This window comes from Panthera pardus, unplaced genomic scaffold (assembly GCF_024362965.1).
Source record: "Panthera pardus isolate Hobbes unplaced genomic scaffold, ASM2436296v1 HiC_scaffold_12, whole genome shotgun sequence".
Lineage (NCBI taxonomy): Eukaryota > Metazoa > Chordata > Mammalia > Carnivora > Felidae > Panthera > Panthera pardus.
In genome coordinates, this window is record NW_026526677.1 from 28454936 (window position 1) to 28469051 (window position 14116).

Here is a 14116-nt window from a genome sequence, read left to right on the forward strand (position 1 = left end):
CATACATGACAAGAGACTTATCTCCAGAACATATACAGAACTCTTTAAAACTCAAAAGTTAAGATAAACAAGGCAATTTAAAAAATGGCCACAGAGGGGCGCCTGCGTGGCACAGTTGGTTGAGCATCCAACTTCTGATTTCTGCTCAGGTCATGATCCCAGGGTCATGGGATGAAACCCTGTGTTGGGCTCTGCGCTAAGCATGGAGCCTGCTTAAGATTCTCTCTCTCTCCCTCCCCCTCTGGCCCTCTCCCCATGCTTGCCTGCTCCCCGCGCCCAAATAAATAAATAAATAAATAAATCAAGTGTTCACAGATTTTAATAAACACTTGATAAAAGAAGTTACATGAATGGTTAACAAGCATATAAAAAGGTATATTCTATCATCACTCATCAGGAAAATGCAAATTAAAACTACAATGAGATACCACTACATACCCACCAGAGTGCGTAAAATTAAAAGACTGATAACAGCAAGACTTGGTAAGGATATGGAGCCACTGGAACCTTTATACACTCCTTTTGGGAGTGTAAAATAGTTCTACCACTTTGAGAAACAACTTGGTAGTTTCTTATAAAGTTAAGCATACACTCACCTATTACTAGCTGTTCTACTCCTATGTATTTACCCGAAAGAACTGGAAGCATGTATCTACACAAAGACTCATAAATGAATGTTCATTGTAGCTTTATTCAAAAGTGCTTATCAGCAGATGAATGGATAAATATCAATACAATGAAAATCTATTCACCAATAAATAGAAATAAACTACAAATATGTTCAACAATATTCTGCTGAATGAAAGAAACCAGACACTGAAGAATACATGTCATGTGATTCGATTTATGTAAAATTCTAACACAGGCAAACTAATCTATAGTGATATAAAGTAGATCAGTGGTAGCCTGAGGCTAGAGACTCAGGAAAGGGACAAATGGGAACTTTCTGCACTTGGGATGATTATTACATTGGTGTCTATTTTTGTTAAAATTCATGGAACTGCTCACTGAAGACGGCTTCATTTTATAACATGTAAATTATACACAAGTAAAGTTGTTATAAATGTCAGAAACAATTCATAGAATACAAACAATGCTTTTGGAAATTAAAGACATGACAATCTCAAAAAGTTAAAATTTGGGGTGCCTGGCTGGCTCAGTTGGTAGAGCTTGCAACTCTTGATCTCATGGTTGTGAGTTCAAGCCCCACATTGGGGGTAGAGGTTATATAGAAAAATAAAATCTTAAAAAAAGTTAAAATTTGATAGAGTTGGAAGTTAAAGTATAAGAACTTATGCAGAAAGTAGGATAAATGGAGAAAGAAATGGAAAATAGTAGATCGATTCAGGAAGTCCAATATTCAACCATTAGGAATCACACAAAAAGTGGAAGAAACAAAGGAGAAGAAAAAATTATACATGAAGCCAAAAATTATAGATGAAAATTTCCTAGATTTGGGGGTGTGGAGGTGGGACACAGATCTCTATATTGAAAGGAGATATTAGATACCATGAACAATAAATGAAAACCTATACCAAGACTCAGAATAATGAATTGGAGATCACCAGGGATAAAAAGATTTGAAAAGGTTCCAGAGGATGGAAACTGGACTTTAGGAGACAAGAACAAAAACAGGAGACCAGTGTTATGGGATGAACTGAAGTTGAAGCCTTAACCTTCAGTATCTAAGAATATGACTAGATTTGGGGCACCTGGGTGGCTCAGTCGGATAGGCGTCCGACTTCTGTTCAGGTCATGATCTCACAGTCCGTGAGTTTGAGCCCCCTGTGCTGACAGCTTAGAGCCTGGAGCCTGCTTCGGATTCTGTGCCTCCCTCTCTCTCTGAACCAGGCCCCCACTCCCCACCCCTGCCAGGCTCAGGCTCTGTCTCTGTCTCTCTCAAAAATAAATAAACATTAAAAAAGAAAAAAGAATATGATTAGATTTGACAATAGGATATTTAAAGGGTTGGTTAAGTAAACATGATGGCTTTAGGGTAGGCCCTAATCCAATATGGCTGATGTCCTTCTTCTTTTCTTTTTTTTTAAGTCTATTGATTTATTCTGAGAGAGAAAGAGAGCAGGGTGGGGTGTAGAGAGAAATGGAGAGAAAGAATCCCAAGTAGGCTCTGCACTTACAGTGCAGACATGGGGCTCAAACCCACCAACCAAGAGATCATGACCTGATCCGAAATCAACAGTCAGAGGCTCAACTGACTGAGCCACCCAGGCACTCCTGATGGGTGTCCTTCTAAGAAGAGGAGATCAGGACTGAGACATATATCAAGGGAAGGCCATCTAGAACATGGAGAGAGGATGGCTATCTACAAACCAAGTACAGAGGCCTCCAAAGAAATCAGCTTTGCTGATGTTGATCTCAAGACTTCTAGCCTTCAGAATTGTAAGAAAATAAATTTTCATGGTTTAAGGGGAAAAAAAAGGTTCTATTGGAAATAAAAGGTCATATGTAAAGGAATTGAATGAGAATGCTATTAGAAATTTTTAGATTTTTTTTTAAGTAATCTCTATACCCAATGTGGGGCTCAAACTCACAACCCCAAGATCAAGAGCCACATGCTCCTCTAAGTCAGCCACGTACCCCAAGAATGCTATTAGAATTCTTAATGGCAATTAGATGGTAAAAGATATTAGAGCAGGGGTGCCTGGGTGGCTCAGTTAGTTAAGCGTCCAACTTTGGCTCAGGTCATGATCTCACAGTTCGTGAGTTGAAGCTCTGCATCAAGCTTTGTACTGACAGTTTAGAGCCTGGAGCCCGTTTCAGATTCTGTGTCTCCCTCTCTCTCTGCTCCTCCCCTGTTCATGCTCTCTCTCTCTCTCTCCTTCAAAAATAAATAAAAACGTAAAAAAAAAAAAAGATATTAGAGCAATATCTACAACATGCCAAGGAGAATGATTTTTAACCTAGAACATTACACACAACAAATTGTAAATCAAATGTGAGAGTAAATGGGGTGCCTGGGTGGCTCAGTTGGTTAAGTGTACGACTTCGGCTCAGGTCATGATCTCACGGTCTGTGGGTTCGAGCCCCGCATCGGGCTCTGTGCTGACAGCTCGGAGCCTGGAGCCTGTTTCGGATTCTGTGTCTCCCTCTTTCTCTGACCCTCCCCTGTTCATGCTCTCTCTCTCTCTGTCTCAAAAATAAATAAATGTTTAAAAAAAAAAAGAGAGTAAAGAAGACATTCAGAGGCATTCAAGGATTAGGGTCTGACCCACTCTTTTTTAGTTCCTTTTCCTTTGGGTGTGCCTTGGCTAACTGAGGAATAGGACCAATTTCCCCAAATTGTTCTCAATATTATTGTCTTTTAGGGGTGCCTGGTGGCTCAATTGCTTAAGCATCTGACTTTGGCTCAGGTCATGATTTCACGGCTCTCCTGAATTCAAGCTATGCTGACAGCTCAGAGCCTAGAGCCTGCTTTGGATTCTGTTCCTCCCTCTCTCTCTGCCTCTCCCTCGCTCGTGCTCTGTGTGTCTCTCTCTCAAAAATAAACATTAAAAAAACTTTAAAAAATATTGTCTTTTATATAAACACTTTAACCTACTCAAGACTGTTTAATGCTAACAATTGTAGGAAAATGAACAAGATGAATGAAAATGCTAAATACTGAGACATTACAAAGTCTTCAAGAAACAATAATAGTATTAGGTGTTTACTCACATTTCTATAACACTTTATAACTGAAAGACTTTTTAACATACTCATATGAACTGAGAGATAATAGAGAAACTATTTGGCCTAGAAACTGGCACATGATAGATGCTTATGGTATATAGACGGTAAGGTGATCCCCAATGATTCCTCAGGTCTGTATTCATACCTTTGTAACTCTCCTCTCCTCAAGTGCAGGTTAGAACTTGTGACTTTGTTCTAACCAATAGAAAGTAGCAAAGGTAATGGGATATCACTGCTGGGATTATGTTACATGACATAAGGCTTCCTTTTCTAGCAGACACACTCCAAAGATCTCTCAGCTGGGTTGATAAAGTGCCCATGTTGATAAATCCTATGTGGAGGGAACTGCAAACAGCTTCTAGAAAATGCAAGTAACCTCTGCAGCTGAGGTCGGCCTTTAGCTTCCAGCCTATAAGGGCTTTCAGTCCTACAGATCAAGGAATTGAATTCTGCCATCAAACTGAGTGAGCACGAAAGTGGGTTCTTCCACATTGAAGCCTGCAGATGAGAACACAGCTTGGCCAGCACCTGGATTGCAGCCTTGTTAGACACGGAGGAGAGGACCTTGTAAGCTGCGCCTGGACTCTTGACTCAGGAACTGTGGGATAATAAATGTGTATTGTTTGAAGGCATTAAATTTGTTATACAGCAAAAGAAAACGACTACAGTCCTCAACAAATGTAATTGGTTTGAAATGCAAATGAGGTTAGGGCTACTGTCTAATAGCCTTTTTCTTTTTTTTAAAGAATTTTTTAAATGTTTACTTATTTTTGAGAGAGAGAGAGAGAGAGACAGAGCATGAGCAGGGGAGGGGCAGAGAGAGAGGGACACACAGAATCCAACGCAGGCTCCAGGCTCTGAGCTGTTAGCACAGAGCTTGACAGACAGTACAGAGCCTGATGCGGGGCTCAAACTCACAAATCATGAGTTCATGACCTGAGTTGAAGTTGGACACTTACTCGATTGAGCCACCCAGGTACCCCTAATAGCCTTCTTTCTGACTGTCCTGTTGTTTCTGGACTGTTTAGTCCCTGCCCCACCTCATCTGGTTTGGTACAAGAGATCCTAACTGGTCTCGCCACCTGTCTTAGAATGATTTTTTTTTTAAGACTTTATTTTTAAGTCATTTCTATAGCCAACGTGGAAATCAAACTCACAACCCCGAGATCAAGAGTTGCATGCTCTACTGTGCTCTACCAGTTGAACTAGCCAAGCTCCCCAAGGATGGTTTTTGATCTGATGAGAGCTTCTGGTTTTTCTGCTCAACATCCTTTTGCCCCTGATTTAGTAATAGCATCCACTTCTTTCAGGGAACTGTCTCTCCCCAACTTCCAATCAAAATATGCTGCACTCTGGATACAAGATAGGTACATGAACCAGGCCTGCTCGCAAATATGACCCATGCCTGGCCAATTAGAATCTTGGTGTTTTTCCTTTTTTAGAATCTTTTTTTATTTAAAAAAATTATTATTATTTTAAGTAGACTCCATGCTCAACGTGGGGTTGGAACTCACGACCCTGAGATCAAGAGTCCTATGTTCTTCTGACTAAGCCAGCCAGGTGGCCCAAGCTTTTGTGACTTTCAACTGGAGTTCTGACTTCTATCTTTTAGACCTGTCTCCTAACCAATTTACAAGTGACTGCATCATTTCTTCCAATCTTTGAGTGAGGAAAAATGTGCTTAGAATCAGCAATGGATTCTAGACAATATTGCATTAACTTTGTAAGGGTATCTCTAATCAACCCCACCTCCTAAATCTTTATGGTTGTAATCCCCAAAGTTCTTCTTCTCCATATTAGTGTTTCTTTTATTTTTTTAATGTTTATTCTTGAGAGAGGGTGCTAGAGCATGAGTGGAGCCATATAGGTGCCCTGTAAATTAGTGTTTCTGTTGGAAGCATATTCACTAAACTGTTAGGACAGGTTCCTCCTTAGATGATGTGGCTATGCCATGTAGTTTTTAAAAATTTGTATCTGTGTTTCTTTCACAATCTCATCACAGTAATCAAAATCTAGGATATATTTTTGACTCCCTTGAAATTTCACTTATAGGCTTTGTCTAGTTAAATATACACAAAAATAATTACTAAGCCAATTCATTTCCCCCCTAATCTTTAATAGCATATAAAGAAGTATTTAAAAAAAAAACCTTTCAATTGGCCCTAGGAAAACTTTGTTTAAAAAATTTTTTTTTATTAATAAACTTTACTTTTTAGAGCAGGTTTAGGGTCAAAGCAAAATTGATTGGAAAGTACAGAGAATTCCCAATACCCTCTGTCCTCCTCCCACAAACAACATCCCCCACTATCAACATCCCACACCACAGTGGTACATTTGTTTTAATCAATGAACTTATGTTGACACATCATTATCACCCAAAGTCCATAGTTTACATTGCAGTTCACTCTTGCTGTTGTGCAATTTGTGGATTTGGACAAACATGTAATGACATGTATTTACCATTAAAATATCATACAGAGTAGTTTCACTGCCTTAAAAATCCTCTCTGCTCCACCTATCACCCCTAATCCCTTACAACCACTGGTCTTTCTACTATTCCCATAGTTTCACCTTTCCAGGCGAAATTGGAATCATACAGGATATAGACTTTTCAGATTGGCTTTTTTCACTTAGTAACATGCATTTACATGTTGGAATCATACAGGATATAGACTTTTCAGATTGGCTTTTTTCACTTAGTAACATGCATTTCCATTTCCATCATGTGTTTTCATGGCTTGATAGCTAATTTCTTTTTAGCATTGAATAATATTCCATTATCTCAAAAAACATTTTTTTAATGTATACTTTTGATAGAGAGAGAGAGAGATAATGAGCAGGGGAGGGACAGAGAGAGAGGGAGACATAGAATCTGAAGCAGGATCCAGGCTCTGAGCTGTCAGCACAGAGCCTGATGTGGGGCTCGAACTCATGACCGTGAGATCATGACCTGAACCAAAGTTGGATGCTTAACCAACTGAGCCCCCCAGATGCCTCTATTCCATTATCTTTTAATGTTTGTTTATTTTTTGAGAAAGAGAGAGAGAGACCGACAGACAGAGGGTGAGTGGGGGAAGGGCAGAAAGAGAGGGAGACACAGAATCCAAAGCAGGCTCCAGGCTCCAGGCTGTCAGCACAGAGCCCAACCCCACAATCAAGGGAATGAGAAGAAAAGCTAGTTACTAGGAGAAAATAATTGCAAAAGATTCATCTGATAAAGGAGTTACAAAGACCCCATAAACCGTGAGATCATGACCTGAGCCGAAGTGGGAGCCTTAATCAACTGAGCCACTCAGGCTCACCACCCCCCACCCCCCCCCCCCCCCCATTCCATTACCTTAAAGTAGCATGGTTTATTTGCCTACTGAAGGGCATCTTGGTTGCTTCCAAGTTTTGGCAATTGTAAGTAAAACCGTTATAAACACTGATGTGAGGGTTTTTGTGTGGATGTACATTTTCAACTCATTTGGGTAAATAACAAGGAGCATGATTGCTGGATCAAACGGTAAGCATAATTAGTTATGTAAGAAGCTGCCAAACTGTCCTCGAAAGTGACTGTACCATTTTTTACTTCAACCAGCAATAAATGAGAGTTCTTGTTGCTCTACATTGTCACCAACACTTAGTGTTTGTGTTATAGATTTTGGTCATTTTAAATAGGTGTGTAGTGGTAACTCTTAGTTGCTTTTATTTGCAATTCTCTAATGACATACAATGCTGACATCCTTACTTGCCATCCACACATTTTCTTTGGTGAGGTGGCTGTTCAGTTCTTTTGTCCATTTTAAAAATCAGAGTTGTTAGTTTTCTTATTGTTGATTTCTAAAAGTTCTTTGTATAATTTGGACAACAGTCCTTTATCAGATGAGTATTTTGCAAATATTTTCTCCCCATAACTAGCTTCTCTTCTTGTTCCCTTGATTAAAGTAATTTTAAGGAGGGGCGCCTGGGTAGTTCAGTCAGTTAAGCTTCTGACTTCAGGTCAGGTCATGATCTCGCGGTTCGTGAGTTCAAGTCCCACATCTGGCTCTGTGCTGCCAGCTCAGAGCCTGGAGCCTGCTTCAGATTCTGTGTCTCCTTCTCTTTCTGCCCCTCCCCCACTCGAGCTCTGTCTCTCAAAAATAAACATTAAACAAAAAACTTTTTTAAATAAACAATAAGAAAATTTAAAAAATTATAATTTTAAGGAGTATAAGTATTAACATTTGTGTATAACTCAATTGGATCCAAAAAAATTTTGAGGTAGTCTAAATGTTCAGCATGAGGTAATGTTTAATAATAACCAGTGTTTATTTATGGGTATGATGCTTAGTATTACTTTTTAAAAATCTTTATTTTTAAATAATCTCTACACCCCCATGAGGCTTGCCCTCACGACCCTGAGGTCAAGAGTCAGATACTCTGCTGAGCCAGCCAGGTGCCTGGATACTCAGTATTACTTAATATGTTTCTCTTAAGCTGGAAGTAATGTTATTCCCATAATTTAATATAACATTACTACATTTTCTTATCATTTTTAGATTATGTATAGATATAGGCCACAGAAATAAATTCAGTTTTAAGGAGTAATATATTTGCCTCAAACAACATATTAAATGCTAAAACTGTGTTAAGGGGCACCTGGGTGGCTCAGTCGGTTGAGAGACTGACTTCAGCTCTGGTCATGACCTCACGGTGAGTTCAAGCCCCACGTTGGGCTCTGTGCTGACAGCTCAGAGCCTGGAGCCTGCTTCAGATTCTGTGTCTCCCTCTCTCTCTGCCCCTCCCCTGCTACTGTTCTGTCTCTCAAAAATAAATTAAAACGCTAAAAAAAATTTTTAAAAACAACTGCATCAAAGAAAATAGCATGTTCAGGGCACCTGGGTGGCTCAGTCGGTTAAGTGTCCAACCCTTGGTTTTGGCTGGGGTCATGATCTCATGGCTTTGTGGGTTTGAGCCCCATATTGGGCTCTGGGCTGGTGGTACAAAGCCAGCTTGGGATTCTCTCTCTCTCCCTCTCTCTCTGCCCCTCCCTCACTTGTACTGTCCCTGTCTCTCTCAAAATAAATAAACTTAAAAAATAAAAAGCAAAATAGCACTTTCACAAGTGTAACAAAATTGTTTAAATAGAAGGCTAACCCCACTTAAATAGAAGATATTCACAGCAACACCATTTTGTAAACACTGTTTTGAAATGCGCTGTTCACATTAAATTCACAATATTTTTCACATTACATAAGAAGAATGTTTAATTGAAACAAGCAACAGATAGTTATTTAGTATAAAGTTTATTTACATGTATAAAAGTGTCTGGATTTAGGGAAATCCATTAAAACAAAAATATAATTAAGGCTGTAAGAAAAATGTGCATTCAAAACAATGGTTGAAAGTGGAATGTATCAGTATATGTCATATATGTTCCTAAATGTCACGTAGATAGGATCTACAAGACTCTAGTTTTGTTTTTTTTTATTGAATATCTTAATTTTATTTTTTTTCAATATATGAAATTTATTGTCAGACTGGTTTCCATACAACACCCAGTGCTCATCCCAAATGTGCCCTCCTCAATACCCATCAACCACCCTCCCCTCCCTCCCATCCCCCATCAACCCTCAATTTTTCTCAGTTTTTAAGAGTCTCTTATGCTTTGGCTCTCTCCCACTCTAACCTCTTTTTTTTTTTTTTTCCTTCCCCTCCCCCATGGGTTTCTGTTAACTTTCTCAGGATCCACATAAGAGTGAAAACATACGGTATCTGTCTTTCTCTGTATGGCTTATTTCACTTAGCATCGCACTCTCCAGTTCCATCCACGTTGCTACAAAAGGCCATATTTCATTCTTTCTCATTGCCACGTAGTACTCCATTGTGTATATAAACCATAATTTCTTTATCCATTCATCAGTTGATGGACATTTAGGCTCTTTCCATAATTTGGCTATTGTTGAAAGTGCTGCTATAAACATTGGGGTACAAGTGCCCCTATGCATCAGTACTCCTGTATCCCTTGGGTAAATTCCTAGCAGTGTTATTGCTGGCTCATAGGGTAGGTCTATTTTTAATTTTTTGAGGAACCTCCACACTGTTTTCCAGAGTAGCTGCACCAATTTGCATTCCCACCAACAGTGCAAGAGGGTTCCCATTTCTCCACATCCTCTCCAGCATCTATAGTCTCCTGATTTGTTCATTTTGGCCACTCTGGCGTGAGGTGATATCTGAGTGTGGTTTTGATTTGTATTTCCCTGATGAGGAGTGACGTTGAGCATCTTTTCATGTGCCTGTTGGCCATCTCGATGTCTTCTTTAGAGAAGTGTCTATTCATGTTTTCTGCCCATTTCTTCACTGGGTTATTTGTTTTTCGGGTGTGGAGTTTGGTGAGCTCTTTATAGATTTTGGATACTAGCCCTTTGTCCGATATGTCATCTGAAAATGTCTTTTCCCATTCCGTTGGGTCCATTTTAGTTTTGTTGGTTGTTTCCTTTGCTGTGCAGAAGCTTTTTGTCTTCATAAGGTCCCAGTAATTCGTTTTTGCTTTTAATTCCCTTGCCTTTAGGGGATGTGTCAAGTAAGAAATTGCTGCGGCTGAGGTCAGAGAGGAAAAGACTCTAGTTTTTAAAAATTACAGACATTATAGACACTCCTCTAATAGTATAAATGCTATACACAATATTTCAAAGCAAAATAATAACTGATAAAAATAGAATTCACATTAAATTAGAAAAAAAACAGTTCTAGAACAAAAAATTAAGCTTTTGAGCAGCACTACAAACCTTTTCTTATCAAAAAATTCTCTTGTACCTATATAGGAAAAGCACACACACACATAAATTATCTGAGAGGTAGAAAAATTGATTTGAATTTTACAGGCCAATGGGAAACCAAAGATACAGAAGACACTGTTGTTCTAGTTTTTATAGTTTCAAGAGTTTTTACCCCACTCTGTATTCATTCAGAGGGTACAATATTGTTTTTCAAAGTTTATTTATTTATTCTGAGGGAGAGAGAGAGAGAGAGAGAGAGAGAGAGAACAAGTACGGGAGGAGCAGAGGGAGACAGAGAGAGAGAATCCCAAGCACACTCCACAGAGTTAGCGCAGAGCCTGATGCTGGGCTCAGTCCCACAAACCGAGCTGAATCATGACCTGAGCTGAAATCAAGAGTCAGACACTTAATTGACTAGGCCACCCAGGTGCTCCTATTATTATTTTTAATGTTTATTTATATATTTCGAGAGAAAGTGAGAGAGAGACAGAGAGAGAGAGAGAGAGAGGCGTCTGTGTGCACATCTGCACAAGCAGGGGAGGGGTATAGAGAGAGGGAGAGAGAGAATCCCAAGCAGGCTCCATGATCAACACAGAGCCCATTGCAGGGCTTGATCCCATGACCATGAGACCACAGTCTGAGCTGAAATCAAGAGTTGGATGCCACCCACATGCCCCATCAGAGGGTACATTATTAAATGAAAAACTTTGACACAATTTGTGCTCTTTGATTTTTTTCATTTTGAAAAAACAATATTCTGTGTAGAATTAAATATCCTATTGAAGGTATAACCTTTTAATGCCTATTTGTCTTTTTTCTTGTCCAGTTCCCTTTTTACACCCATATTCCATCATTTCCTGATTGTAATGGAGGAGTTGTAATGATCTAGTTAAAAACAAACTGTATTTCAAAGTGTTGTTTTTTTTTAAATTTATTTAAGTAATCTCTGCACCCCACATGGGGCTTGAACTCACTACCCCAAGATCAAGAGTCCCATGCTCTTCCACCTGAGTCAGCCAGGCGCCCCTAAATACAAACCTTATTTCAAAATAGATTTAATGGTTAACACTAATAAGTTTCTTGGGGGAGAAGCACAAATAAAACAGATCAAACAAAAAAAATCCACTACCCAAAGTACTACAAGAATTCAGACTGCTGAATGAGAGAAATATATGCCAATAATTTTATATTAAGATATTTTTCTATTATAAGCAGTTACCAGTTATGGAATTAATATACAATGTTATATTAGTGTCAGGTACAACATATGTTCAACAATTCTATACATTATTCAGTGCTAACCATGATAAAGGTAGTCCCCATCTGTCACCAATGTTTAAAATATTATTGACTATATTTCCTGTGCTGTACTTTTCATCCCTGTGACTTATTTATTTTATAACCAGAAGTTTATACCTTTTAATCCCTTTTATCTATTTCATCCCATCTCCCCACCCACCTTCCCTCTGGCAGCCATCAATCTGTTCTCTGCATTTAAGGGTCTGTTTGTTTGTTCATTTTGTTTGTTTGTTTCTTAGATTCTACCTATATGTGAAATCATCTGGTATTTGTCTTTCTCTGTGTGACTTATTTAGCAGAATACCCTCTAGGCCCATCCATGTTGTCATAAGTAGCAAGATCTCATTCTTTTTTTTATGGCTGAGTGATACCCCATTATATGTATGCCACATCTTCTTTATCCATCTGTTGATGGACACTTGTGTTGCTTCCATGTCTTGGTGACTGTAAACAATTCTGCAATAAAACATAGTGTTATCTTTCTGAATTAGTGTTTTCATTTCCTTTGGGTAAATACACAGTAGTAGAATTACTGGATCATAAGGTTTTTTATCTTTACTTTTTCGAGGAACCTCTGTACTCTTTTCTACAGTGTCTGTACTAATTTACATTCCCCACGAAAAGTCCATGAGGTTCCTTTTTTTCCACATCCTTGCCAACACTTATTTCTTGTCTTTTTTGATACTAGCCATTCTGACAAGTATAAGGTGATATCTCATTGTGGTTTTGATTTGCATTTCCCTGATGGCTAGAGATTTTGAGCATCTTTTCATGTGTCTGTTTTCCATCTGTATGTCTTCTTTGGAAAAATGTCTGTTCAGTTCTTCTTCCCACTTTTAAATTGGATTGTTTGTTCAGTGTTGAGTTGTATAAGCTCTTTATATATTTTTGATATTAATTCCTTGTTGGATGTATCATTTGCAAATATCTCCCATTCAGTGGGTTGTCTTTTTGTTTCGTTGATGGTTTCCTTTGCTGTGCAGAAGCATTTTATTTTGGTGTAGTCTCATACCACATTTTCCTTTGTATAAAGCATTATGAGCTCAACATTGGATGTTTTACAAATACCAGGGATTTCACAACCTTAGTGATGAATTCTAGATTAATTCAAGTTAGAGCAACTGTTTTACCCTAAATGATGGCATATAACAAATCTAGGCTACTGCTGGGAGAGAGGGGTTGTCATAGTTTCTGAAGTTAGATTTGCAATTAGACTCTCGTCTGTCAGTGGTAGTAAACAAGTTCAAGGAATATTTCAAATAATGATTCAATAAGAGATACATCTTATCTTATATTTTTCTTTTCTTTTAAACGTTTATTTATTTAAATAATCTGTATACCCAATGTGGGGCTTGAATTTATGACCCTGAGATTAAGAGAGGCATGCTCCTCTGACTGGGCCAGCCAGGTGCCTGTCTTATATTTCTATTCATCCTAAGAAATACATGTGTGTGAGAATATGTACACATATGTGTAATATATGTACTTATATATGTTTATGTATGACATATGTATGACATATATGACAAATGCTCATAAATTTCTCATACAGACTTAGTATTAAGTAGTAAGATCCTTGTTTTTCATAATTTGAGACAATGCAATTCTAGACACATACATATACATATACCTATATACACTTACGTATATATGACAAATGGTCATCAATTTTTCATACAGAACTAGAATTAAGTAATAAGGTCCCTGTTCTTTGTAATTTGAGACAGCATAATTCTATAGGTATGAGATGGGCCTGGAAAAGTGTGCTTGCCCTTTCTAAACCTAGCTCTCACCAACATGTTAGATTTAGGGCAAGTTATCCTTCTACACCTCAGTCTGACTGCTACAAAATGAGCAAAGTAGAATTTGCCTCTGACATTTTATTTTTTTTTAAGTTCTTATTTTATTTATTTATTTATTTATTTATTTATTTATTTATGTTTATTTTTGAGACAGAGACAGAGACAGAGTGTGAGTGGAGGAGGGGCAGAGAGAGAGGGAGACACAAAATCCTAAACAGGCTCCAGGCTCTAAACTGTCAGCACAGAGCCCGATGTGGGGCTTGAACTCACAAACCATGAGATCATGACCTGAGCTGAATTTGGATACTTAACTGACTGAGCCACCCAGGTGCCCCTGCCTCTGACATTTTAAAGAAAATTAAAATAAGGGCAAAGTGCAAAGTTACATCAGAAAAGTACCTATGGGAAGTCAAGGTATGATTAATAGTAATTTTCTTTTTTTTTAAAATAATCTCTACACCAAATGTGGGGCTCAAACTCATGACCTCCAGATCAAGACTTGCATGTTCTACTGACTAAGCCAGCCAGGTGCCCCACAATGGTAAAATTTTTATAGGTAATGTAGGACGCTCTAAAGAGACTACT